This window comes from Gossypium hirsutum, chromosome A10, assembly GCF_007990345.1.
Source record: "Gossypium hirsutum isolate 1008001.06 chromosome A10, Gossypium_hirsutum_v2.1, whole genome shotgun sequence".
Lineage (NCBI taxonomy): Eukaryota > Viridiplantae > Streptophyta > Magnoliopsida > Malvales > Malvaceae > Gossypium > Gossypium hirsutum.
In genome coordinates, this window is record NC_053433.1 from 79,336,650 (window position 1) to 79,362,773 (window position 26,124).

Genomic DNA, 26,124 nt, shown 5'->3' on the forward strand with positions numbered 1-26,124 from the left:
AACATGCATTAAGGTCACTTAGCAAAATTTCCAGGACAATCATGCAGGTATTGATACTAGAACATGGGTATCGATATTTTCCTTGCACGATATTGATACCGTATGGAAAATTGACACCAAATCAGCATTTTGTTTCTCGTCTAAAATCAAAACACAAGAAAATATCAGTACAATTTAAAAAGTGCCGATAAAATTATCTTGAGTATCAATACTTGTGATAGGGTATCAATACCAATTTACAATATTGACTTCTTGCACATCGAAATATCACAGAGGTATTATTTTTAAAACACGAATATTAATATATCTGCTTCAGACTAGAAAAATACCACATTTTTAAGCATATAAGCTATTCCAACTTGTACCAATTCATTGTGCTATCATATCATCATCAAATAAACATCAAAACAGCCGTAGTAATAGTCTTAAACATTGAAAGTAAGTATGAGCAATAATCAACGTAATATAAAATGAATCTCATAAACTTAGGAACAAATAATCTATGGAAGCATCCAAAACATCATGGCAAAAATCAAAAAAAGACTACCACATTGCCTTATTCCCAAAACGAAAATAAATAACAATAATACTTATGAAATAACGAAAAATGTAACACCCCAAACTCAGCCTAGACGTTATGGCCGAATTTGGAAGTGTCATAAGGTAGAAGTTTTGAAAACAGAGTTCTCATCAGAACGTTCACATTTTCAATCGAAAATACCATTTATTTAGTTCATTTGCCAAAAACTTATTACAGCGGAAGCCTTAAAACAGTTATATTTTGAAAATGCAGTCGTGTTTTAGAAAAACATTTGTTTGCGTATCAATTTTCATTTTTTAAAGAAAAAATTTTTGCTGAAGCATGCAATTTCTCAAACATATAAAACCAAAACCAACAGTTATAAAACCATAAAGTCCAGAGAGTCCCAGATTTACAAACTCTCAAATGTAAACCAAAATCATAAATAAACCATAAACAATGAAGTTTAAATAGTTTACGGATGTGTGGTCACCGCTGAGTCTCAACTGCACCGCCTAAGTCTATGGGTTACCTGACAAAGTAGACATTAGATGAGAGTTTACGAAAACTCAGTGTGTAACCCATCAGAATTAAGCATGCAAACATACAAAATTATGTACACAGTTAGAAACAGATACAATTTCAGATTCGGATTTAAATCTGGATTCAGATTACAGAAGTAGATATGTATAAATCCTACCCCCATCCTCTACACAGCATCTTCGACCATCCCAACACACCATGTGGGGTTAAAAACACCCAACCCTCCCTATACACCACATTGTGCCACTATGACACATATCAGAATATATGCAGCCAAGCTGCTAGAATATAGGCGATTAACACCGAACAAAATACTTCCTCCTTATATACATACCTCACCCCAATTACAGATACAGAAATCAGTTATAGGTATAACAGATTTAACATGCTCAATATGCATATATACAGATACAAGATATACGAATAGCAGTATAGTTAGACATACATTCAGTATCCTACTCAGATCAGTTTATCAGAATATCATAGCATACAAATTACGGTTTAATTAGCCCTTACCGACCCTACAGTAGTCCACAGTTGATCAGAGCGACCTGTGCGACCCTAGGGAAAATTTCAAAATTATGGGCCCACGTGCCCGTGTAGGCCTGTGTGGCCCACACGCCCAAATTGGCCTTGGTCGTGTAGTCCACAAGACCTGGCCCAAAATCCACACGCCCGTGTGACATGCCCATGTGGGCCCACACGCCCAACTTGGCCTAGCCCGTGTGGCTCACACGGCATCGCACCGACCACCACACAGTCGTGTCTTGCGTAGGGTTAAGCCTTCATCGATCACATGGCCGTGTCTCACACACGACTATCCACACAGCCGACCACAAGCCCGTGTGGCGTCGACAGTACAATTTTTTGGCTTTTACCGACACTTTATTTTCTGCATTTTGGGTACACACCTGATACGGATTTGATGTTAAAACACTCCCGCGATCACCAGCACCTAAAATTGACCAATTAAACCCCTAATTAAATGCTTAAAATGATATTAAATCAAATTTCCTCAAAATAGACAAAGGCAAAATTTGAGTAATCAACGCTTACCCGAATCCTCGAACGCTACCAACTAAGATTCCACGAGAGGTAATGTAACACCCTTTAACCATACCCAAGACCGGGACAAGGTACGAGACATTACTGGAAAATACGAGTCATAAAATTTCATTCCAAATTAAAACCGATCAAACAAGATCATATTATCCTTATTATGGACCTACGAGGTCCAAAACATACATTAAAAGAAACCTGGAACTAAACCGAGAACTTAAGAAAATTCTAAGAAAGTTTCTAGGTTTAAACCTCACACGCCCATGTGGAGGCAATGCACACGCCCGTGTGGAGGCAATGCACACGCCCGTGTGCATTGGGACACGCTGGTGTCCCATTCCCATATGGAATTACTAAAATTTATTTTTCATTTTGAACCTACAGGGGTTTTCACACGAACAAGCACACGCCCGTGTCCCTGGCCCGTGTCTTTCACACGGCTTGGACACGCCCGTGTCCAAAAACCTGGACATTCTGTTTATGATGTCATCACTCATTTAGGGGCACACAACCATGACACATGCCCGTGTGCTAAGCCGTGTCCTCCATACGGTTGAGATACACGGTCGTGTTTCTGCCCGTGTGTTTACTACCATGCATACTAACTTAGGAATTTTAGGTGCAGGGGACACACGGTCATTCAGCACGTCTATGGGGCAAACCGTGTGTCACATATGGTCTAGACACATGCCTATATGTCTACCTGTGTGGACCATTTAAATGCTATTTTCCAAGCCAATAGTCACCCATAGTCACTCATACAATCAAACATACTTTAGAACTTGCAACATGACGTATCCAAGCACTCAAATATTCCACACCATGGCACTCTCACATCTTCATAAAGTCATCCCATTGCACATTCATTTGTTACACTATTTAGAGGCATTCCACACCAATTTCATGCATTATTAAACTTATTATCATGACTTCAAATTTTGCATTCATACTTATAGTCATTTTAAGCCATTAGGTCATCCCTTATCCATTCATACTTTACCATACATTCATCGATCAATAACATATCACATTATTATCCTGTACTCACCAAGCAATAACATATCCTACCATCAAGACACTAGCACATGCATGCATGGGTAATTAGATTACAACCCAAATGATCAAATATGAGCCATATCACATGACCATTACAAAATGAATCATCATTATCATAGGCCTTCACAATTTAGCCAAATAGCATGACCCATACCATAAAATGACCAAGTTTCCTATACATGTCATACTCAAAATAATAATTTCACTATATCCAATAGTCTTTTGATAGTGTGATCGAATACTTCGACAGCTTCCGATCCCCGAGCTAGCTTGGCGGAACTACAAAGGATGGAAAGAGATGGGAGTAAGCATTAAAGCTTAGTAAGTCCACATACAAATAATATGAAATGGTAGTAAGGAATCAACATGCAAAAACATAGCAACATATACATAAAGATTATTCATCATTCAAACCTTCTTGCTTACTCATCGTATGGACATCTATATACATGCTCATCGTAAATCGATCTTTATTAAGGCATTACTCATAAGTTTAGCATACATACCTATACTCATCGTAAAGTATCCATAACCATGCCTCTTTCATATTTCCTCCTCGAGACTCTCATTATATTCATTACATTACCCATTGAACTCTCGAAATACTATTGGATACGTGAAAACCTTGTACATAAATGCCATATATACAATGTAGTCGTAGCTACCACATAACATGTAACACATCCATAATGAACTCGGACCTCTCAACGAGCTCCGATGTTACATGAATCGCATCCATTATGAACTCGAACCTCTCAATGAGCTCGGATGCTTGCATCCATAATGAACTTGGACCTCTCAACGAGCTCGGATGCCACATATCTCACGAACCCGGACCACTCAACGAGCTTGGACAGCTTAGTTCCTAGTGACATGTCACTTGTATCCTAAACTATTCCTAAGGTTCAAATAGGGTTTTTCTCATTGCACATAGCATCTCCATCGTACTTGCTCGTAACGTCGTGGATAATGACCATAATAACATTCATACTTTCATAAAAATCAACAAGCATATAGTTCATCATTACAATAAAACATTTATTACTGTATATATTAAAACATTATAACATACTACAACACCACATTATTTGCATATGTACTTACCTCGGTACAAAATGATGATAATCGAGCTTAATCGTCGTGTACTTTATTTTTTCCTCGATCAAGTCCCAGTTCACGTTTTTCTTGATCTATAATGTCAAATTTAACTTATTTACTATTCACATTGCTCAAATGGTTCCATAATTCATACTTTTGCAAATTTATATTTTGACCCCTAAACTTTCACATATTTACGATTTAGTCTCTAGGCTCGTAAAATTAAATGCATGCATTTTTTTTGGTTACCCAAACCTAGCTGAACCTTCACTATGCTCATATCAGCCGATATTTTCTTTTATTTCATATTATTACTATTCTCTTTTACACTTTTACAAACAAGTCCCTTATTTAGGTGTTTTCACTAAAAATTCACCTAGTAAAAGATGTTTATCATGCCTTAAACATTCATATTCCTCCATTAATCATCAAAATACATGCATGGCACAAATAGGTCAAATTTTATACATGAACCCTAGCTTAAAATATAGCTAGAAATGGGTAGATCATGCTTTAAGGACTTCAAAAATGCAAAGAACATTAAAAACGGGGCTAGGATGCACTTATAATCAAGCTTGAAAATGTTGAACAAACCCTAGCTATGGTGTCTTGCAATTTTCAGCAATGAAAGAAGAAGATGGACACTAATTTTGACTTACTTTTCCCTTTTTATTCTTTTAATTACCAAATGACTAAAATACCCTTAGGGTTTCTCTTCCACATTTTTCCTATGCATGTCCATTTTTGTCCAAAATTATAGAAATTGGTCAAATCGCTAATTAGGACCCTCTAATTCAATATCTAATGCAATTTCATGCTGAAATCTTCTAGAATGCAAGTGTTGCACTTTATTCAATTTGGTCCCTAAAATGCAATTAGACATTTTATACATAAAATTTCTTCATGAAACTTTCACACAAGCATGCATTCATAACATAAACCTTATAAGAATCATAAAATGATTATTTCTATCTTTGAATTTGTGGTCTCAAAACCACTGTTCCGATCAGGCCCTAATTTGGGATGTTACAACTCTCCTCCCTTTGGGAATTTTCGTCCCCGAAAATCTTACTGGTGAAAAGCTTTGGATATTGTTTTCTTATGGTCTCCTTGGGTTCCCAAGTAGCCTCTTCAACCCCATGTCTTTGACATAAAACTTTCACAAGAGTAACACTTTTGTTTCTCAATTGCTTAACTTCCCGAGCCAAAATCTTAACAGGTTCCTCACCATAAGTCATATCCGGTCTGATCTCAACCTCTGTTAGTATAATCACATGTTAAGGGTCGGATCTATATCAGTGAAACATGGACACATAAAACACATTGTGATTTTTTTCTAATATAGTCGGCAAAGCCAATCGATAAACAACAGGCCCTATCCTCTCCGTAACCTCATACGGTCCTATAAAACGAGGACTCAACTTTCCTTTTCTATCGAATCTCAAAACCTTCTTCCATGGGGATACTTTCAAGAATATCTTATCACCAACTTGATACTCAATTTCTTTCCTTTTCAATTTTGCATACGACTTTTGTCTATCTGACGCTGCTTTCAAACAATCACGAATTACTTTCACTTTTTCCTCGGTTTCCTTAATCAAATCTATCCCATGAATCTTATTCTCCTAAAGCTCAATCCAATACAACAGTGTATGACATTTATGTCCATACAATGCTTCATAAGGTGCCATATTCAAACTCGTCTAATAGCTATTGCTATAGACAAATTCAACCAAAGGTAGGTACTTTTCCCAACTACCTTGAAATTAAAGAACACAACATCTAAGCATATCCTCAAGTGTCTGAATTACTCTCTCAAATTTTCCATCAGTCTGTGGATGAAAATCGGTACTAAAATCCAGGTTTGTACCCAAAATTTCTTATAACTTCTTCCAAAACCGCGAAGTAAACCTCAGATCCCTATCCAAAATAATCGATAAAGGTACTCCATGAAGTCTCACAATCTTAGAAATGTACAACTCGGCTAACTTATCAAGTGAATAATCAATGCGTACCGATATAAAATAAGCTGACTTAGTTAATCTGTCAACCACTACCCATACAACATCTTTCTTTCTTGGTGTCAATGGCAAACCTGTCACAAAGTCCATAGTAATGCTGTCCCATTTCCATTCGGGAACTAAGATAGGATGAAGTAAACCTGAAGGTACGTGGTGTTTGGCCTTTACTTGTTGGTAAATCAAGTATTTTGATACAAATTTAGATATATCTCTTTTCATGCCATTCCACTAATACATTTTCTTTAAATCGTTGTACATCTTTGTGCTACCCGGGTGAACTGACATACCTCCGTTATGAGCCTTATGCAAAATATCCCAAACCAACTCAGCATTCTTCGGGACACAAATCCTTCCACGGAACCTCAGACAACTATCAGCACCTCTCTAGAAATCTATTCACTGTTCGACTCACATTAAGCTTTCTTAGCTTGTAACTCCTTATCAGCTTCCTGAGCATCACAAATCTATTGAAGAAAAGTCGGTCTAGCTTTTAACTTTGTTAGAATAGCACCATCATGAGATAGGGCTAGTCGTGCGTTCATAGCTCTCAAAGAAAATAAAGACTTTCTGCTTAAGGCGTCGACAACCATATTTGCCTTACCGGGGTGATAATCTATCACAACGTCATAATCTTTTAACAATTCAAACCACCTTCGCTGTCTTAAGTTCAAGTCCTTTTAAGTCATCAAATATTTAAGACTTTTATTATCTGAATAGACATGGCATTTCTCCTCTAATAGTTAATGTCGCCAATTCTTCAAAGCAAATACAATAGCGGCTAATTCTAAATCATGCGTAGGGTAGTTCTTCTCATGGGGCTTCAGTCGCCTCGAAGCATAAGCTACTACCTCACCTTCTTGCATAAGGACACAACCTAGTCCATTCAAGGATGCATCACCATAAATCACGAATTCTTTCCCTGATTTTGGATACAACGCTGATGCCTTGGTTAACAACGCTTTCAATTTCTCAAAACTCTGTTGGCACTTTCCTGTCCATTCGAACTTAACATTTTTTTGCAACAACCTCATCATTGAGGTGGCTATCATCAAAAATCCTTTCACAAATCGTCTATAATAACCGGCTAAACCCAAAAAGCTCCTAACTTAGGTTACATTCCTCGACGGCTTCCATTCAACAATAGCAGAAATCTTACTGGGACCAACTCGTATACCATCTCCTGAAATAATATGGCCCAAAAATCCAACCTCTCGAAGCCAAAACTCGCTTTTACTAAACTTGGCATATAATTTTTATCCCTCAAAGTCTGTAAAACAGTTTTCAAATGCTCGGTATGCTCTGCTTCATCTCTAGAATAAATCAAAATATCATTGATAAACACCACAATAAACTTATCTAAATATGGCCAAAAAATCCAGTTCATTAAATCCATAAATACGGCAGGAGCATTCGTTAGTCCAAATGGCATAACAAGAAACTCATAGTGGTCATACCTCATTCTAAAGGCAGTCTTAGGCACATCAGAGTCTTTCACTCGTAACTGGTAGTATTCGGACCTTAAGTCTATCTTAGAGAATCACGTCGCTCCCTTCAGCTGATCAAACAAGTCATCAATCCTTGGAAAAGGATACTTATTTTTTATTGTCACCTTATTAAGTTACCGATAATCAATGCATAATCTCATAGAGCCATCCTTCTTTTTCACGAACAGTACGAGAGCACCCCACAGTGAAAAAATTGGTCTCGCAAAACCTTTGTCGGTCAGCTCTTGCAACTGTGACTTCAATTCTTTTAGTTTAATCGGGGCCATTCTATATGGGGCAATAGAGATGGGTGTCGTCCCTGGATTTAACTCAATACTGAATTCAACTTCTCTAACTGGGGGTAAACCTGGTAATTCCTCCAGAAACACGTTCGTATACTCGCACACAACCGGCACTGATTCGATTTTCCATTCAGATTCCTTTGTATTCAATATATATGCTAAATAAGCTTCATACCCTTTTCTCATATATCTCTGAGCAACCATTAAAGAAACCATCATTGACGACTTCTCTACATCATCTGATTCAACTCGAAGAATTTCGCCATTTTCACATTTCAATTCCATAACTTTCTGTCTACAATTCACTATAGCCTTATGTAGTGTCAACCGATCCATACCCAGAATGACATCAAATTCGTCAAACGGCAACAACATCAATTCAGCCGGAAAACAATGACCTTTAACTATTAATGGACATTTCTTACATACTTTAAAAAACTATCACATGCTTTCCTAACGGGTTAGACTTCTTAATTACAAATTCTGTAGACTTGATAGGAATATTCAGACTAGATGCTAATTTCATACACATAAACGAATGAGTGGAGCCAGGGTCTATCAAAGTAATAACATTAATATCATAGATAGAAAATTTACCAATAATCACATTAGGAGAAGTTGCGTCTTCGCATGCACGTATGGCATAGACTCTAACTGGAGCCCTAGCTTCGGACCTCACTTCTGTGTCTCACGTCGCATTCTTACTACTGGACTCATTCTCAGCATTTGTCGTGGGTCTTCCCCTAGAAGTTGTGCCACTCAGTCTCGGACTCTGAAATCTTTCTTTTTCCATCACCTCGGGACAGTCCTTAATAAAGTGGTCTAGAGAACCATATTTAAAACAAGGTCCTTAACTCACTCTACAGTTGTCAGAATGACTTTTGCCACATTACGGAATTCATCCTTGGAAGGTTTAGCACTATCCGCGCTTGCCACAGACGTAGCCTGAGATCTAAACCCAAATTCTGCTTTCTACTATTCCCATATGAATGTCCAACTGACACATGTGAACGAGAATACATCTCTCTAGATTTCTTAGACTGAGATGGCAGTGACTTACTCATATACCTCTTTCTTGTATCTCTTGCATCAGGCTCGGCCTTCTTCCTTTCTTTAACCAAGTCTTCAGCTTTACAAGCCCGTTCAACAAGTACCAAAAATTCTTTCAACTCAGGAATACCCACTAATGTCTTAATATCCTCATTGAGTCTATCTTCAAATCTTCTGCACATCTTAGCCTCGGAGGGTACGCACTCCCGAGCATATTTGATGAGTCTGATGAATTCTCTCTCATATTCACTAACTGTCATACGACCTTATTTCAATTCTAGGAATTCCTTATGCTTCTGTTCAATGAATATTTCACTAATGTTTTTCTTTCGAAATTCCTCTTTAAAGAATTCCCAAGTAACCCTCTCTAGTGGTACTACAGAGATCAGCGTTCTCCACCAGTGATACGCCGCATCTCTCAACAGGGATATGGCACATTTCAAGCACTCCTCGGGTGTACATGATAATTCTTCGAATACCCGTATCGAGTTATCTAACCAGAACTCAGCTCTTTCAGGGTCATCATTGCCATTTGCCCTAAATTATTCGGCACCCTGTTTTCAAATTCTATCAATAGGTGTTCTAGTAAATCTCATGTAATCCATATGTTAAGGCATCACAGGTACGGGTTATGGTTTGGCGGAAGTGGGGGAGGTTGAGCATTTTGGTTCGTTCGAACGAACTCCGTATACCATGCATTTATCTTGTGGAGATAGGCCTTTCTGCCTTCTTTTCTTCTACTGGCAGTTTCGGGTCTACTTTCAGATGCACCGCTCCTTCAACTGGAGCAGGCGCGTTACTTTCTACGTCATTCGCCACTGCTCTGTCAGGATCCATTTGCTATATGAAAACACATTTTAATTTTTGTCAAGAGTCGTCACACTATCATTACTTATATATGTATGACATGTATAGCTAGACTCAAATACACTAGGTTAGTCTAAGAATTGAATAAACCATAGCTCTGATACCACTAAATTAACACGCCTTACCTATACCCGAGACCGGGACAAGGTACGAGGCATTACTAGAAAATACGGGTCATAAAATTTCATTCCAAATTAAAACCGATCAAACAAGATCATATTATCCTTATTATGGACCTACGAAGTCCAAATCATACATTAAAAGAAATTTAAAACTAAACTGAGAACTTAAGAAAATTCTAAGAAAGTTTCTGGGTTTAAACCTCAAATGCTTGTGTCCATTGGGACACGCCCGTTTCCCATTCCCGTGTGGAATTACTAAAATTTATTTTTCATTTTGAACCTACAGAGGTTTTCATACGACCGAGCACACGTCTGTGTCCCTCACACGGCCTAGACACGCCCGTGTCATTGCCCGTGTCCAAAAACTTAGACATTTTGTTTATGACGTTATCACTCATTTAGGGGCATACGACCATGGCACACGCCCATGCGCTAGGCCGTGTCCTCCACCCGGTTGAGACACACGGCTGTGTCTCTGCCCGTGTGTTTACTGCCCGTGTCTCTACCTCAAACATTCATATTCCTCCATTAATCATCAAAATACATGCATGTCACAAATGGGTCAAATTTTATACATGAACCTTAGCTTAAAATATAGCTAGAAATGGATAGATCATGCTTCAAGGACTTCAAAAATGCAAAGAACATTAAAAACGGGGCTAGGATGCACTTACAATCAAGCTTGAAAATGTTGAACAAACCTTAGCTATGGTGTCTTGCAATTTTCAGCAATGAAAGAAGAAGATGGACACCAATTTTGACTTATTTTTCCCTTTTTATTCTTTTAATTACCAAATGACCAAAATGCTCTTAGGGTTTCTCTTTCACATTTTTCCTATGCATGTCAATTTTTGTCCAAAATTATAGAAATTGGTCAAATCGCTAATTAAAACCCTCTAATTCAATATCTAATGCAATTTCATGTTTAAAGCTTCTAGAATGCAAGTGTTGCACTTTATTCAATTTGGTCCCTAAAATGCAATTAAACATTTTATGCATAAAATTTCTTCATGAAACTTTCACACAAGCATGCATTCATAACATAAACCTTATAAGAATCATAAACTGATTATTTCTATTTTTGGATTTGTAGTCTCAAAACCACTGTTCTGACTAGGCCCTAATTCAGGATGTTACAGGTAATCCCTTTCTTCACGATTCGCTGTTGATTAGACCAAAAATTTAAGTCTAATGAATAGATTTGATAATACAAAACACGGATTTAAAGAACAACTCCCTAATCGAGCAAAACACATTAACCCTTACTTGCCAACGCAAAACCACCTTGAATCGAACACTGAAAATAGGAGATAATTATGCCCAAATGAAGAAAAACAAGAAGAAAAAGAAAAAGGAAGAAAAGAAAAAAAATGGCAGGAAGAGGAAGCAGGAACCGTCAGATTCAAAAGGAAGAGATATTTGGGGAAAAACTTAGTTTTACCTAAATCCCACTACATCCACTATCATAACCACTCACTACTCAGAATTCTAATTCCATCAAAACTCCCTTACAAAATTGAGCAAAAAATAAATACCCTTGCTTGCGCAAGAATTCAAATACATGACCTCTAACACATCAGTTCCTTTACCACTCGAACCAGTAGACTCATTATGATATGAATTTATAGGAAGTTAAATATAATCTCATTGAACAAGGATAAGGTTTAAATCCAAAAATTAACAAAATTGGCAGAAGTAAGACTTGAACCCTAGACCTCTCACACACACCCAGAACACTTAGCCACTAAAGTAGATACAATGTTGTGTCACATATTCACAGAAGCATAATTAAATTATTTACAACGTTACAGAAAAGAACTTGATTGGATCACCCCTTGGAACCACAAAACTCACATCGGCACTTAACTACTCTGTAAAGGTTTAAAGAAAGGAGTGGATGAGCTTAACAAGCTCAGTGAATGCTCAGAATAACCACAATGTACACACAATATCAAAGGTGAAACAACAGCATACTACAACACGTTTACAACCATATTCTAATCAAGTTAAAATAACATATTCATGTTTCATTTATTCATAAAACTAGCATATACTCTCACGTATAACTACATTCAACTCATATTCAAATAATTTATTTTACAATAATTCATCAAGATTAATAACGTATACATGCTTTAATATCTTACAAGTCTAGCTGATAAATTCTTATGTATTCATGAGTTAAATGAAAATGACACAAACTACAATTACATATGCAATTTACTATGAGAACATACTATCATTTTCATGGAATTTAGATCAACTCATTTAGCAGATTATTTACATGTTTATGCAATCATTTCACTTTGTATTATCACAATAAATAAGATCACATTTAAACAATAATTTGACACTTGAGGCTATAAAAAATAAAAGTAGGCTCTATCACCACACATCAGATACACGAATCTCCAACACACCAATTGACTCATAAAGTCAAACATATCCCAAAAAAAGAAGCATAAAGCTAACACTCTTCAACACACCAAACATGTCCCGTTGAATGGAGTTTAGCTTACATTTCCTTATCTCTCCAAACATGTCCCAGGGCTTAATGCCCAAATCACATATACATAAAGGTGAGTACTCACAATCCTATGGTATGCCAACTATATTCAACAGTTTCAAGAGATCACAAGGCCAAAATATCCATAAGTACATATTTTTAATTACTAATTTAATATACATCGTCTATTTTCATATTCATCAACTTACATAGCAACTTATACACAGTGCATTCTTATGGGATTCACATTTAATTGCAATTTAAGTGTCACAATAATGCTCATTGAGTAATCACATATGTGTGCATTAAAATTTGTATGTCATATATCATATACAAGTATTTTCACATATTACAATCATGATAGTATCATATTCCACAATTCAACACATATATACTTATCGAAATTTCGCTCGCTTTTGCTACATATTTACACTATTAGCATATCATTATCACTGTCATTTGACATGTATATCATGCCCACAACACAACACAATTCACAATAGTCATCACACGTGTCTCATATCACAATATCACATCATAATAATCAATCAACAATTATTCACATAATCACATAATATGCCAAAACAAAACAAGGGTAATGGAAAGCTTACACTTGGAACTTATGACAGGGGTTTAGGATATTCTTAAGCTCCCAATTAACGCTATGAATTGTATCTACAAGTAGCGATTCCAAAAAATCACCGATTACGCTTTTGCTGAAAAACCCAAAGCTTAAACTATCTTTCTCTTGCCTTTCACCTTGCTCGAAAAGGTTCCAATGATTTTGGTGCTTTACACATAATAAACACACAATTTACACAATCAATATTCAGCCAAAGACTCACCTAAACCAACCAAAAACACAAGTTTAAGCTATATTCCTCATGAAATTGAAATTAAATTTCAACTAACAAACTTGAAACTCAAATATCTTCCTCTATACTTAATCTTTTCACCTAAAGTTCATTTTTTTCATCTAATTATTCCCCTACGGCTACTTCTCAACCTTTAAACTACACAAAACTACTCAATTTATGGTATCAAAATTTTTGACATGTTTGTGGCCATTTTCATGAAAATTCATTAAATCCTTAGAAATTCTTAAAAATACTTTAATGTAAGTTTAGAAACCTTCTAATTACATCAAAACTAATTGAAAAATACTTTAAAACCATATTTTTATTAAAAATTCCAAAATTCACTATTAACAACCCAATTTTCTACTTTTTTAAAAATCATGCGAGTTAATAACTAAAAATTCTGTTTAAAATATTAGATAACATTAAAAATAATAGAAAGACTAGCGGTTACCTTAGTTGGAAGAAAAATGGATGATGTCTATAAAACCAACTAAAAATATGACAAAAGCAATGTAACGCCCCAAAAATTTGTTTTTTCGGTTTTTGTAAATTTTGACACACAAATGTGTATCTACTTCAGTGGTTAAGTGTTCTGGGTGTGTGTGGGAGGTCCCAAGTTCAAGCCCTAGCTTTGGCTAAATTTTGGTATTTTTCTGAATCAAGCCCTATCTCTGGTTAATAGGCTTTTATTTAATTGTTGGTAAGCTTATAACAGAATGGGTCTACTGGTCTAGTGGTTAAGTGGAGTTTTGGTGTGTTTGAGGTCCTGTGTTCAAATACTTGCATAGGCAATATTTTTGTTCGACTTTGAGAGAGAGAGTTTGAGTTGTGTTAGACGTCTAAGTAGTAGAGGGAATTAAGGGGAGTTGGGATAAGGGGGTTATTAGGATTTTTATTTGGAGTTCATTTTTGCAAAAATTTTGTTCTCTCTTCTCCCTCTCTGTCGAATTTTCTATCTCACTCCTATTTTCAATCTGTCTTCGGTTGTTCAACTTTGTTTTCGCAGGTTCAGTAAGTTTTCCTCGTCCTTTTCACCGTAGAACTATAACGATTGATTAGTAATGTGTTCCTTCCACTATTAATGGTGTAGGAGGAGGTTTTGATCAGTGATTTTTGTATCTCTCGTGTTAGCGGTGTTAACGAAAGTTTCTTTGACGACAGTAAGTCGAGTTTCTTCTAGTGCTCTATTGTCGAATTCATTAGATTAATCTCTAAATCGATATTGGATTCTGTGTTGCTAGGTTTTGAAAAGTTTGGGGGTCGCTTTAACATCAATCAAAACTAGGTGTGTATTCAATTGCATTAAAAATAGGGTTTCGATGAAAGTTGAAAACCTCACTCTCGACGCCAAACGGGCGTGTGGTAGGCCGTGCGCACTAGACATGGACGTGTGATGGTTGGGGAGGCCGTGTGTGATACATGGGCTAGACTGATTTGGGCTATGTGTGCCACATGGGCGTGTGGGCCCACACGGGTAATTTACATGGGCGTGTGGGAATTTGGGCCAGGCCGTATGATCCACACGGGCTAAGGCCAATCTAGACGTGTGAGCCCATTTTTACTGAAATGTGTGTTAAGGTTGCGTGGGTCGCTCAAGTCGACTGTGAACCTTCAGTGGGGTTGGTAAGCACTACTTAGATCCTTATCTGTATGAAATTGAGTATGTGAATGATGTACCGAGCGTGTTATATATAAGCATCTATACTGAACTGTATATGTATCTGATAGATCTATGATAGCATGACATTCTATTGTATGTTGCATTGCATTGGGTTGAGATGACATTATTTGGAGAAAGTGTACTGAAATGCTCTTAAGTCTAATATACTGGTAGCTCAGCTGCAAACTACTGTTTGTACCGCTTTCGGTACTATTTGGAGTGTAGGGATGGGTAGATTGATTTAATCCCCACATGGAGTGTAGGGTTAGACGAAGATGGTGTGTAGAGGCTGGTTGGATAGGACTTTGTTACTGAAAACTGCATGACTGATACTGATACTGAGATGGGCTTCTGATACTGAAAATGGCTTAGGCCTAAAACTATTTTTTACTATGAACTGTGTTACTGTTGTTTGATTTCTGTGGGATTACACACTGAGTTTACGTAAACTCACCCCCTCTATTTAATGTGCACAGGTAATCCCCAGACTTGACGGATTGGTGCAGCGGAAGACTCGACGGTAGCCACATGTATTTAAACTATTTTAACTTCAGCTTTGGTATTTAATTCTTAATTATTTTCTGGGTTAATTTTTTATGTAAATTGGACTTTTGGACTGTTTGACCTTATGTTGGATTTTAAACTATTTATGGGTTTTTAAACTGCAAACTCAACAAACAAATGGTTTTCTCTAAAACAAAAAGGGGTTTTTCCTAAAATGGACAGATTTACCTAATTAACTCGATTTTCCATAAATTAAATTATTTCTTAAGCTTCCGCAACGAATTGAGTTTTAAAACAATCGATTAGGTAAGAAAGCAGATTTTGGAGTTAACAAGAGTAAACAAATGAAAACGGTTTTATCGTAACAACATTAGTTTCAACACACTATCATGTGACATCGCCAGATTCGGCCATAACATCTAGGTCGAGTTTGGGGTGTTACAAGCAAGTGCACCTATCGATAAATAGTATAGCTACAGTAAGCAAGATACCTTTCCCACGAAGGCTAAAAGTACTAGTAATTATCATTTTTCTATTATTTAACTGAAAAATTAGAATGATTGGTTTAAACTAAAATTAACTAAATTAATTAACTAAGAACACGTCAAAGAACAAATCGAGAAAATAATCGAATAATAACCAATAAGCAAAACAATACCCAGGAAAGAATCCACCTAGACTACATCTGTCATTATCAATCCGAATTAAACAATTTATTCACTTAATATCTTAATCCATAGAAATCCCTAAATTATGTTAATATCTCTCTTTAAGACTAAGAGTAACTGACTCTAGGTTGATTACTTAAAATTTCTTTCTAATTAAAACCATATTATTGCATTAACTCGATCTATGGATTCCCCTATTAGATTTGACTATAATCTGGTAGATTTATGACTTCCTATTTAGGATTGCCTGTAACTCCACTCAATTATGCTAGATCTACTTTTAAACAAGGCCTATTCCTCTTCTAATTTAAGCACATCAAACATGAACTAATAATTTAAAAATATTAAATCAAGAATTAAGCACACATAACTGAGAACAAGATTCAAGTATTTATTATATAAAGCAAAAATCAAAAGACATAATTCATCATGAGGTTCATCTTCCCTAGGTATTTTAAAAATTGTTCATAATCCCAAATAAAAACATCTTAAAGTCAATATAACCACAAGAAATAAAAAAAAACTCATAATAAATTTCAAAGAAATTAAAAGGAGATCTTCAATCTTGATGGAAATCTAATTTAGAGTCGACTTCAATGGCGTTTTTCGAGTTATTCCTTCAATATTCTCTGAAGACTCCTTTTCCTTTTCTTATATTTGGCATTTATAGGTCTTAGAATGATCGAAAAACCTAAAAATTGTGTTTTTTAGTGTGTCCAGAATACAGCTCGTGAAATCGACATGGTCTAACACAAGGCCCTGTGGCAGCATGTGTGGCTCACATGGCTGTATGTCCAGCCCATGTGGCTTTGGAAATCTACTTCAATTGTCCGATTTTTGCTCATTTTTCATTCATTTTGCCCCCAAATACAATCCTAAGTATAGAAACATGAATTTAAATGATTAGGAGCATAAAATTCATCATTTTGCATTGATTAATCACCCAAAAATACATTAAGGATGTGATTAAAATATGTTACTTTTGACACTTATCAACAGACTTTTGTTGAAAACCTGAAAAACCCACACACGAAAAAGAAGATGAAATCTATGGAATTTTAAGTTGTTTTCTTGAAGGTTTGAATTAAGGTTTGAAGAATACAATGTGGAAGAAAAGAGCTTTAGGAGCAAAGGATGGCTAAAGCATGAAGAAAGAAAAGACCAACGTAAAAATAGAACTATAAATGGGGGTTTTTAAGTTGGATTTTAAAATCTGGCCTATTTGCCTCTTAAAAACTTTAAGTTTTGACTCTTTTACAAACCAATCATATTTTCAAAATTAAAGGTATTTAAAAATCATTTTCAGAAATTAATTTAATTTTCTAAAAACCATAGTAAAAAACATCACTGATAAACCATGTTGCAAAATTTTGAACACTCTAAGGCTAAAATTTCTAAATTAACCCTAAAACTTCTAGGCCTTATTTTGGGGTGTTACATTTATTAAACTAGTGCTGACGAAATATTAAACCAAAGTAGTTTGATCTCCAAACATGTCCTCTAGTTTATCCGTCATCTTTTTGGCAGATTTGTAGTCTTCAATTGCTTTTGGAGTATACTTGTTACATTGGTTAGTTATATGCCATAATTTATTATGGAAAAGTAAGCTCTTTTTGCTACTTAAAAAGCTTGTATTCAATCAATTTATGCATTTTATGTTTATTTTTAGAATTATTTAGTTTTAAGTTTAGGTTGAATAATTTGCACTTTTATGTTGTTTTATGACCTTTTAGGTTAATTCGAGTCTAAGGAAGAACTAATAAGTTCATTGAGTGTGTAAGATGTTGGATCTGGTGTCTTAGGTATAGTATTTTCATTTGTAAACCTTTATTTTTTATTTTTAGAACAGATTGGTTACTAAAATAATTCATGGATTAGATTAATATACTTTTTATTATGTCCAAATGTGGTTTTTGCATGCAAAGTAAAATGGAAGCAAATATTGGCTCACTGGTTGTCTAATGTTTAAACTAATACTAAGTGGTATTATGTGGTTAGATTGAAATACAAAAAAAAACAACTTATATTAGTAAAAGAACCTAAACATGTCCTAAGTCTAATTAGAAATGAGCAAATCGATTGAAAGACTAATAAGTAGTCTATCAAATCCAATTGGGGACGTTCCTTATCTTGGGTGTCCAAGCAGATAACTCCCAAAAGATAGAGACATAGATGTGATTGATTGGACTGACAGTACATTAAACTAGACCCAATAAAAATATATCCTGAATCCGTTTATGAGTTTATTCAGTTGTGACGTTCAAAGTGTGGGATACCTTAATCTTGAGTGAATGACGATCTATGTATGCGTGACTCGTATACTGTGATGTAAGTAAAAACTTGAGTTCGAATAGATAAGGAACCAAAAGCTGGTGTGTTAGATATATGTTTCTGTAGTATGTAGCGTCATTCACAACAGTAGAATTCATAGCCCAAGTTATGGGTAAATGATATCTTCTCATTAGCATTACATGGTTGATGAAAAATAAATGTGGCCACGGGTCGTTCATCTTTTTGATGAATGACTTTATTAGTATTTGATAGGAATTGACTTTTTCATAAATGAAGATGTAATGGTTACCATGAGATAAAATAGGATCATATTGGGATAGCGGATTTATCTCAAAGAGATTAAAGATATCCTATGAGAGTAACACACTTATGACAAGGTCATTGGAAGAGTACTAATCGAGTTGCTTTTGTAATGATATACCATTAGGGAGAACTTAGTCACAATACTATAGTGAAATGACTTTATGACTAAATGAGTTTATAATTAATAGGTGGAAAGATGGAACTTAATTATATATCATTTGAGCCCTAATCGCATATGTTCAATCAGTTCCTCCGTTAGCTCAATGAAACCAGAAATGAATTGTTTTTTGAATCAAATGATAAAAAATGGATGGAAATGGTAAAATTAGAGAAAGGGGGAACATTTGGAAATAAATATGGTTTGCTCTAAATGGAAATGACCTGAAAAATAAATTTATGATTTTCAAATTATTATTTAATTCATCAATTAAATAATTGAAGTTTGAAAATGGAAATAAATTAATTGGTTATAGTGAATCCATTAAATGTAGAAAATATAAAATATATTTTCTAGTAGATTCTTTTACGGTAAAATCATCATGATTTTAACGAAATTAGAATTGAATTGAGAAAATTATTTAATTGGGAAATTGTTTAATTAAAATTAATTTAAGATGTTTATTTCGAGAAATAAAAAAACAAGTATCGTGTTGGATTGAATTATAAAATATTGGGTTAAAAATCCAAAAAATACTTGTAATTGAAGTTGATGTGAGAGATGCCCAATAACTCTCATGATAATATTAGGGATGACAAACCCTAATATAATTAACTAGGATTACCACCCCGTAATCCTAGTTAAACTAAAAACTTATTTTTCTATTTGAAATAGACTTCTATAATAACATTCAAATACTTGTCCTTTTTTCTTAACAAGCTAAGGTTGACGGATAATTTTTTATTACCCATTCTCATGTATATTCTTGTGGAGGATATCACTATGGTTAAACTATTGCTTTTGGGCAAAATTTTGTAAATGTTGGGCAATAGATTGTGAACGATGAATTTATTAAGCATAAAAAGGCTGTTGTTCTAGTGGATTTATGCTTGTGCATATGTATGGTTTGAGGAGCCATTTCAACCGTTGAACTACATTCATCTCGTAGGCACTGTTGGGCACATAAATTTTTTATTTTTATATAGATATTTATTTTCATGATTTTAATGTTAGAATTTATGTTTTTAAGGTCTGTTGAATATATATATATATATGCATGCTATTGTGTGTGGAATAGTGAAGAAATAGTGGCAATTGAGAGAAACTAGTGATATAAATTCATAATGAATATATCATTGAGTTTAAACTTAGGTTTATAGACTGCCTTGATATTACCGGAACATTGGTTATTGTTACACTTGTGCAAAGGTTAACATTTATTTGGTTCTTATGGTAACATGGTTTCTTGGCGTGAATCCTTTGTTTGTAGCAAAGATACAAACTGGAAATCTGAACTTGGAATAGTCATGCTTTTAACGTGATTTCATTGGGATGATTCCTTTTGAAAGATACAATTGGTAATCATGGATTAAGATAGAATTTTGAGTACTTTGCATTTTCATCAGTCGCCTCTACTAGTTCTTCTTATCTTCTCTCCAGAATTAGATTATTGAACTTTAGCCATTGACTTGTCTTACTATTTTGATGTTTGGTTTCTGCTTCTTGCTTTTAACTGTCTCTTCCTTTTATTCTCTTTTTTTTTTAATTATTATTTGTATTCTATACATGTATTAACTCAGTTCATTGTTGTTTTCCTTTTTTTTTTCATAGATATCAATAATGTTGCATATCATGTTTAATGGAGGCATCGTTAGGAACTTTTCTTTCATTCTCATTTTTTAATTTTTTGGGCTTACAATTGACAAAGAGCTAGATTCTCTGAAGGTGACCTACCGGGAAATTGTAGTATGGTGATTATACACACTGAATTTTGGGTATGTTACCAGTTTATCACTCAAACCTAAGCCATTTTGAGGTAGGCTACAAGGCCTTAGGCTAGGAGCATGTTTTGAGCCCATGAAATCACATATAATTGCTTAAGTATATGATTATGTTTTTATTCTAGGCTTTTCAATTTTGGACCTTAATCCATTACTTTTTAAGCATATATGATCTAGGATATATATTATATTTACTAAATTATAAAAAAATAAAAATTAAAAAAAATGGAAATTTTACCAAAGAAAAAAAACCCCTCAAGCTTTGCAAATTTTGTAATTTGGTGCTTCCACATACTTGCACAAGGAAGCAGCAAAAAAATTAAATTAAATTAAATTGATAGTTAATCCGTCCTCCAATTTCATCATCTCAATCCCATTGTTGACCCCTAACCTTGCATTACCATCCCTAAGAAAAACCACCACGCAACCCATTGCCCATTGCCCATTACCCATTACCATCATCATCATCACTCACTAACCATCAGACCTCCATATGCTATAGAATAGTTTAACAATGCCCGTAAAAAAATATTTTTGATAATTATTTTTAAAAAGTTTAATATAAAATTTGAGTATTTAACATTATTCTCAAAAATTACTTTTGAGAAATAAAATGTCTATTTTAAACATAGTATTATCAGGTAATAAATATATATTTAAATAATGTTCAAATTAGTTAATATTATTATATTTTAATAATAATATAAAAATAATTTATTAAAATTTATTGTTAATATTTTAATATATGAAATATAAATTTTAAATATTTTTAAGCAATAAGTATTAATTATTTATAAAATTTAATTAGAATATATAAACTATACTTTAAATATTTAAATATAACTATTAAATATTTATAATTAGATATTAACACATTTTTATTATTTTAATTTTTTTTTATTTTTAAGATTTAAAGTTTAAGATAACATATTTATTATTAAACATTAACAAAAAAAAGAAAAATAATATGTTATTGGAAGGGTAAAAAAATAATTAAACACTAAAAATATTCTTAAAAGATAAAAAGTTAAAAGTCTTAATTCTCATTTTTTTTAAAATGCCAAAATTTAAAAAAAGAAACAACTTATTTAGCACAAATCTTTTTCTAAAAATATTTTTTAAGAAAAAAAAAAGAAGCCCTAAGTCATTTCACTCACACACCGCACATCCTTAAATCAGGCTTACCAGACAGCCCCAACACTGCCAAATCCTCACCATCAACTCGAGAGAGCCCATTCCCATCAACCTAATTAAAAAGCACAACCAAAGAACCTTCCAGCTCCAGAATAGAGGAGAAAGAACTTGCAAAAACCACGGAGAGAATCATGGACTAAAAAGAGAAAGCAACTGAAAAAACCACGAAGAGAATAAGAGACCCGAAAAAAAAGATAGAGGAAGTGAGGAGTTGACCGGAGATCGGCCGGCGGCTCCAACGGAGGAGACCACCGGAAGAACGAGCGTCAACGGTGCACCGACAGAGGGCATTCAGAAGCAGTAGTGTTCGTGGAAAACCAACCAGAGTAGAAAGGGAAGAGAGTCGATTACCGGCTGCCTGAACGGAAACAGGATTTGCCGGAGGTGCTGGTTGTGGCGGCGGCAGCTTCAAGGCTGTTGGAAATGAATTAGGTGCAAAATGCACCGTTTTGGGCTTTGAACAATCGATCCGTTTGGAGCTCCATTGTAATGGCTGACCCGTAAGCTGAACCGGCTCATCTGAGACAGACCTGGTCCAATTCTCTCACATGGCCCATTGGGACTACGTAGCCCTGAACTTGGGCCTTTAATCCTTGTTGAGCCTTCAGCCTATTGGGTATTACATCTACTCTTTCATTTTAATCATATTTGTTAATATTAATTATAATATGTTTATTCCATTTTAATGTGACTCAAATATTTCAGTTGCTGCAAGTACTATTACTGTATACTCAGATATGACATAATGGACTTGGTAAAATGTTCTATGTGTGCATGTGCGTATTTAATATTGTTGACTGCATGCGATTTTAATTATTATTTTTGTACACGCATTCTTGAAATGTTTTTAAATAATAAGATAATTAACTTGGTATTTTTTTTTCGGGTCGGGTCGGATTTTATTGATGCATTAGTAATCGGATATGCATTAGTAATCGGATACCCTTTTTAAACTGAGTGAATTAATGAGTTTTGCTTCTTATAATTAGAGAAATTATCTAATACACTATCAATAAAATTTTTAGATTCCACAAGAAGGATTATGGGTTAACAAATGTCTTATAAGATATAATTAAATATTAAAAAAAGACTCATAATAATTTTTTAAGGATATTTGTGGATTAAAAATAAGTATATTGTCAGTGTACTAAATATTAACTTTAATTAAATATTAGATTTTAAACTTTTAATATTTTAAAATCATCTTCTTGAAAAGATTATAAAACGACTAGGTAACCGATTGATTTTAGCAAAAATGTTCATAAATCTTCAAATATCATCAAATAGATTTTTAAATATAAGGTCCGTTTGTTTACCAGTAAAATGTTTTCTGGAAAATGATTTACTTTTCTGGAAATGATTTACTTTTCTGGTATTTGAATGAATCTATGTAAAATATTTTTTGTTGTTTGGCAGATTTTCTGAAAATATTTTTCTAAAAGCTGTTTTTACATATATTAATAAACTTATATATATATTAATAAATTTATATTTTAAATTGTTTTTACATATATTGCAATAATTTATTTATAAATAAATTAAATTAAATATATAATAATACTCAATTATTAAGCTAGAATATTAACCATCATAAATGGAAAACAACCAAAGTCAAATAAATTTTCTAATTGGGTTATAAAAAAATAAAAAAAAGGGTTAAATAATTATAAATTAGCTTTCAAACCACAATTAATACTAGAAATTAATAATATTATCTAAATGCATAATTACTAGTACATCATATAATAACAACAACGTTGTCCAAGTGCATAACTAATATTACACCACATTAAAAGTATCAATATCTTCAACCTTGAAAAAATTTTTGAAGCCAAATTTTTCTATGCTTCTTACTTTTAACTAAAAAAGTTTTGGCCTCCGATTCATGACTCACTAGATAATCAAACACAGAACACAGGAAGTCATCATCAAATCCTTCTTCCTCCATCGACATCACTTCTTCGTAAAGATGTGGTGTCTTATCCGCAGTAAATTGTTCCAAAGCATTAGCAATTTTGCAAAGTTGTTCACCCATAAATTTAATTTGTTCTTTTACGTTTGGATGTGCCAGATGAAGATACTTTTGTTCTTACCTCTTCAGTCTCTTCATTGTCGCAGTCTATAGGCACTGAATCTTGGTTACCATCATCCAAATCTATGTTAGCAAATGTTCTGGCAAAACTCCCTGTTGCCATATCTTTGCCAACAACCAAAGCCATTTCATCATAATGATCAATGCTTTTATTCAAAAATGGTTCATATTTCTTGTGCGCCTGTTGAATATTGTACACAATTAGAATAACAAGTAAAAAATAATTGAAATATACTTAACATATATATATACATATGTTACCATCATTGCTGCATCATATGTCGCTCTATCACATGTGATCATTTTCATGTTATCATCCCATCCAAAATCACTTTCACCCCGAATTGTGCATATAATCTGCCACTGGTTTTTTACAGTCCTCAAATGATTTTCCACATGCTTCGCATCACATTGGACTTGAAATCTTTCAATAATAGCTTCGGCAACTCGATTAATAAAAACTGTTTTGAAAGTATTAGAATGCTTATTTCCTCTCTGGGCCTCCTCTGCTAGAATTTCAAGAGAAAGATGTTCCATCGGTTTTGTCCACTTGAATTGCTTGGAGGTCCCTTCTTTGTTGCCCTTACCCATTCTACATTAATAATTGTCATTGTCAATCATTTCAATATCCAACAAGTTTAAAACATAATAAATTCAATATCTAACAAGCTTAAAACATAATAAATTCAATATCTAACAAGCTTAAAACATAATCAATATCTAACAAATCTAAGACATAATAATTTCAAAATCCAACAAACTAAAATTTCAATATCATTATCCAACCAACATTAACAAAAAAAACAACTTTAATACTAAAACATACATAACATAGAAACAATAACCCTAAGCCCTAAACCTACCTAATATTTCTAGCCATATAATCAGTTCACATAGTTTGTGCAATTTCGTCTCTCTTAGCATACCATTCTCTTGCTTCTTCTCTTTCGTCTCGCTCCGTAAGAGTTGGTATTATCAAATCAGACTCAGGCTCCTCGTATAATCATTGATTAAGTAAATCGTTAGGATCCACTCCCATTATATGATTGTGAATAATACAACCAGCCAAAACTATATCTACTTGAGTTTGAAAATTCCAAAATGGTTCAGCATCTAATACACGAAATTGTTTCTTCAAAATCTAAAAAACACGTTCAACAATGATTCGTAATGATGAATGACGAAGATTAAAGAGTTCCTTTACATTTTCAGGCCCCTGAGCACTAAACTCTTTTAAATGATATCGGACACCACGATATGGGATAATATATCCATTTCGGATGCCATATCCAGCATCAGCAAGATAATATTTACCTACAATTTTACAAAACATAATTAATACTAATAAATTATGAGCTTACTAGAACTATTTGGTATTTAATGATAATTATTACCTTCTGGAATTCTTAATCCTCTTGGGCGTGAAAGTGTATCACTTAAAATACAAGAATCATGTGCATTACCTTCCCAACCAGCTAGAACATAGGAAAATTTCAAATCAAATGTAATGGCAGCCAATACATTTTGTGTCGTCCCCCCTTTACAGCTACGAAATCTTCCTTGAATGCTAAGTGGAACGGATGCACGAACATGAGTTCCATCTAATGCTCTAATAAAATTTTTAAAATAAGGATAAAACCTTGGATTGTTTCTGATTTCACTTGGAGTTGACTCATCAGGTAATCTAATAACTACTTTATACAATTTTAAAATAGCTCTCAATATAACCCTAAAGTAATGGTGAACTGTCTCAGTTGATCTATAATATCTAGATCCAATCACTCGAAACCTCACATTATGACCAATTATATGTAAAAATATAACTACTTGCTCCCTAATATTCATAGATTTAGTTGATTGTAACAAATTATTCCTCCTAAGAATATCACACAAATTAAAAAAGGCAATCGGTCTCATCCTTATCACATCAATACAATGCTGGTCACCTTTATATAAAATATTATTAATATAGTTCTCTCTTTCAT

The 26,124-nt window shown here is 34.0% G+C and overlaps 1 long non-coding RNA gene across 1 annotated transcript; it reads right to left on the bottom strand.

Moving 5' to 3' along the window:
• Positions 1-24,635: 24,635 nt before the first annotated feature.
• On the bottom strand, positions 24,636-25,124 carry LOC107896013 (uncharacterized). Its single transcript, XR_001683556.2, has 2 exons — positions 25,003-25,124; positions 24,636-24,731 (listed from the first exon to the last, which is right to left on the bottom strand). It is a non-coding gene; the product is annotated as an uncharacterized lncRNA (long non-coding RNA).
• Positions 25,125-26,124: the final 1,000 nt, after the last annotated feature.